This window comes from Centroberyx affinis, unplaced genomic scaffold (assembly GCF_046629955.1).
Source record: "Centroberyx affinis isolate AG114_WGS23_722 - 3 ecotype Tasmania unplaced genomic scaffold, CSIRO-AGI_Caff_v1 ptg008754l_1, whole genome shotgun sequence".
Classification (NCBI taxonomy): domain Eukaryota; kingdom Metazoa; phylum Chordata; class Actinopteri; order Beryciformes; family Berycidae; genus Centroberyx; species Centroberyx affinis.
The window spans coordinates 2,501-7,051 of NW_027284307.1; the positions used below are offsets into that span (position 1 = coordinate 2,501).

The window sequence follows — 4,551 nt, forward strand, 5'->3', positions numbered from 1 at the left end:
ACACACACGCACACACACACACACACACACACACCTCTGCTGGAGAGAACTTTGTGACCTGGGATTCAGTTTTAAACCACCATCAGTTAGAAAAAACAGGGATGTGATTAAAATAATTGGAAAAATTCATTAGAAATGAATGGAAGCTCTTTTTGAATTTATTTCATATTGCTTTGTATGAAACACAGTTTTTATACATGCTTTGTATGATTTATACACACTTTAAACTACAGACTCCTCTCTCTCTCTCTGTATGACGTATATGTCTCTCGCCCTCACATGAACACACACTAACCCTCCTCTCTCTCTCTCTCTCTCTCTCTCTCTCTCTCTCTCTCTCTCTCTCTACAGAACAGTCTCTCCTGGAAGCCAAGCAGCAGCAGGCGAGCAGTGAGGAGCGCTTGGTCGACGCCTCCAGCCCTCCCGTCCCCACCCCGGCCAGGAGGGAGCACAGCGTCCTCTCCATCCTCCAGGGCACCAACAGCTCCTCCTCCTCCTCCTCCTCCTCGGCCAAGCGGGAGCCCAGCCGGCCGTTCCCCACCCGCCCGCGCTGCCCCGACAGCCCCGAGCGCCCCCTGTACCCCCGCGCCCTCTACCCGGCTCTCCGGCCTCACCGGCCTCACGTCCCGGAAGACCTCCTCGGCCTCAAGCCCGGCCAGTTCGGTTACCCGGCGACCCGTTCCCCCGGCAACCAGTCCTCGGCGACGCCCAGCCCGTCGGCGCGGAGCAGCCCGGACAGCAGTCCTCACGGCAGCCCGTCCGGGCCGGCGGTCTCCCCCGCCTCCTTCTACCCCCCCGGCCTGGGCTCCTACCCCGGCTACTCCCCGCCCGCCGCCCCCCTCTCCTCGCCCTTCTACCCGCCCGGAGCCCCGTACTCACGCTACCTGCTGCCCCCCCACTACCCGCTGCCCGGCGGCGGCGTGCCCGCGGTAGGGGGCGTCTTCCCCAGGATGTACCCGCTCTACAGCGGCCTGCTGCCGGCCCACGTGCCCCTGCTGCCCTCGGACGCGGCCGGGAGGCGGTTCTTAATGGCCGACCCCGCCCACCCCTCCTCGCTCTCCCACAGGGACTTCCTCCTGTCGGCGCCCACCAGCGCCTTCTCCGCCACGTCTCCGAAGGACAAAGCCGGGCCTCACCACCCGTACCCCGGGCACCTTCACCCCCACGGCCCCCCCCGCGCCCCGTCCAGCGGCTCCCCGACGGCGGGCACCGCGCCGCCCGGCGAGCGCCTGCCCACCAAGCCTACCTCAGCCCTGCTGGGCGGCGGCGGCGGCGGCGGGCGGCGGGTCGAAGAGGAGGCCGTCAACCTGAGCAAGGTGAAGCGCGGCGTCGGCTCGGCGGGATACAAGACGCTGCCGTACCCGCTGAAGAAGCAGAACGGCAAGATCAAGTACGAGTGCAACGTCTGCAGCAAGACCTTCGGACAGCTGTCCAACCTGAAGGTGAGGCTCGGGAGCCGCCATTTTGTGCCACGTCTGGCCCTCAGCAGCATGCCTGCTCCTTTACTTTACTGCCTTATTATCATTCCATTCCTTTCTATTGTGAGCGTTCATTATTTAAGCTGTAGAGCAGGTTTAGAAACCACAAGACACAGAAACAGGTAGCCAGGAATAATAAAAACAAGAGGTAGAACAAGAACATCACAACCTCCAAGACAAATGTCAAGACACACTTGAGGGTGTGTGTTCAAAACTCCATACGGTACCATTATTTAGTTTCTGTGTTTCTCTGATAATCACACAATCTGGACACGACTGAGCCGCCATCTCCTTCTCTCCCTCTCCTACATGCAGGTTCATCTTCGTGTCCACAGCGGAGAGAGACCCTTCAAGTGTCAGACCTGCAACAAAGGTTTCACCCAGCTGGCTCACCTGCAGAAACACTACCTGGTCCACACCGGGGAGAAACCCCATGAGTGCCAGGTAAGCAAAATGCTAATGTAGCACTCATGTAGCACTAATACTATTGTTTGGGTAATGCTAAAGTAATGCTAATGCTAATATGATGCTAATAATTACAGTACTATTACTATGCTGATTCCATAGATAGATGGACAGTTTGATATCCAGGGGGAAATGGGGGAAAAGCTACACTAGCCTCTTTCTTGTTGTTTTGCAAGCTTATGCTAAGCTAACAGCCGCTAACTACGCCTCCCTGTCTCTCTGCAGGTTTGTCACAAGCGCTTCAGCAGCACCAGCAACCTGAAGACGCACCTGCGCCTCCACTCGGGGGAGAAGCCCTACCAGTGCAAGCTCTGCCCGGCCAAGTTCACCCAGTTCGTCCACCTCAAGCTCCACAAGCGCCTGCACTCCCGGGAGCGTCCGCACAAATGCCTTCACTGCCACCGCCACTACATCCACCTGTGCAGCCTGCGGCTCCACCTGAAGGGCTACTGCCTGGCGGCGGCCTCCGGCCCGGGCGGCCCGGCGCTCTCCGGCCCGGCCGGCCTGGACGAGCTGCAGCGCGCCAACGAGGAGATCGAGCGCTTCGACATGAGCGAGCACGCCGAGCGGCTGGAGCAGCTGCAGGGAGGCGTGGAGGTCGAGGCCGTGCTGGAGAAGCAGGTGCTGGGGATGCTGTGGAGGGAGCTCGACCTGAAGGCGTCGCCCTTCCACCCCCGCCGCAAGCCCGGCGCCGAGCTCCCGCCCGCCGGGTACGCCGCCTACGAGTCGTCGAGCGAGACGTCGGTGATCAAGCTGCGGCGCGGGAGCCCCCCCCCGCCGCCGCTCCCCGCCACGTCACCGTGAAGCAGGAGTCAGAGGAGCACGCCTGAGCGACCTCTGACCCCCGCTCGGCCGGAGGACACGGAGTCAGACCGCACGGCTCGAACAGAACTGGGTTGCCAGGAGCAACGGGTGTAAATAACAATTCTCTTCCTGGTTGTCGTGGGCAGTGACGCCATGACAACGCCGGGTTTTCGACCTATCAGGGACTTGCGTACTCAGGGCTACAAGAGACACTGTCCCAAGACTACTTAGCGGTTTCAGCGTCGGGCTATACTTAGAGACAATCATCTACCCTGGATTTATCTTTAATGTAATTAATATAATGCTATTATCATTATTGTTGTTGTTATTATTTGGTCTTTATTTTCAAATGTCTTTGTTTTATGATCAATTAGTTGTTATATAACCTCCTTAATTTATTATACAATTTTTTTGTCGTCTTCAAAAGCAATAAGTGGAAGGGAAGGTTACAATGACGGGGTAAATTCATTGTAAATGACGCTTGACTGTTTTTCTGTTGATGTTATTTTTTTTCTCTGTGGCCATTTCTCTGTAGATAGTCTCTCTCTCTCTCTCTCTATGCCTGTATCCGTCCTGCGAGGCTCGACCTCTGACCTCTGACCCACAGAACCAGGGGTGTCCACTCTTCAGGGTTTTATCTATTTAAATTTTTAAAAAAAACGATACAGCAGGTAAAAAAAAAAAGGGTTGAAGAGTATTGTTTGTTTTGCCAAAGGCGGGCACACAAATTAATTTAGAAAAGAAGAGCTTTATTTGACCTTCGACCCTGCCAGACAGCTTCCCTACGTCCGTGTCCTTTTCTGAAACCTACTTAATTTAAATGAAACAAAAAGGGCATTTTTTTTTTTATATTTTTCGACAACGGTTACCTCAGTGTGTGCGTGACGGTATGAGCGAGTTGTGTGTGAGTGTGTGTGTGTGAGTGTGTGTGTGTGCGTTTCAAAGGGACAGCTGAAGGTGGGAGCTTTCTATTTATTTGCTTTTTGCTACTTGAAGAAGAAGAAGAAACCAAACTGAACTGGAGTGCAGCTCTTCATGTGGTCCAAAGGAGCGGCAACATGCGCTCAACATGTAGCACATAACGGACTGGGAGGCCGGCGAGCCCCCCCCTCACCCCCCTTTTACCCCCCCTCACCCCCCCCTCACCCTATTTTCACAACACTGTCAGCACCCATCGGGGAAGACGAAGTGAACGTCCTCAGATGTAGGGATTCACAAAGGAGACTGGAGGCTAGCAACCAAAGTTCACTTGGCTTTAATTTCAAACACGCACCAAATAAAAAAAAAACTTAAAGCAAGCAAAGAAGGACTTGAGGAATCTAAATGCCGAAAGAAGAAGGAAGATGTAGTGTGTGTGTATATGATGAAGTGTTCGCTCTTTAGCTGTGGTCTCGTTTTGTAGATGTTGGTTTTTTTTGTTTGTTTTTATCTTTCGGTCGAGAAATAATTCCCCGACCCCAACCGCCCCCCGCCCCCCCACCCCCACCCGTCCGCCATCTTGTTTGTGAACTGGCATACACCAAAGCACCTCGGCCTTCTTATGCACTGGCCCCCTCTTCCTACTTTATAACTTCAGCGCCGATGCTTGCACCACTCACACTGTGTACAATATCACTGAATCTGGTTGGCATTAAGACTGAACTTAATGTTTCTGTAGCAACTGCGACCTGGAAGCAGTTGTACGTCAATATCCTGACCCCCTCTGTCTCTCTCTCTCTCCTCTCTCTCTCTCTCTCTCTCTCTCTCTCTCCATCCTCGATGTTTGACCAAAGCGTCTCTTTCTCTTTGATCAGAGCTTTAACTC

At 54.5% G+C, this 4,551-nt stretch overlaps 1 pseudogene; it reads left to right on the forward strand.

The window, feature by feature from the left end:
* The window catches only part of LOC139640240 (PR domain zinc finger protein 1-like), a 4,861-nt pseudogene extending 1,279 nt beyond the window's left edge, over window positions 1–3,582 (forward strand).
* Window positions 3,583–4,551: the final 969 nt, after the last annotated feature.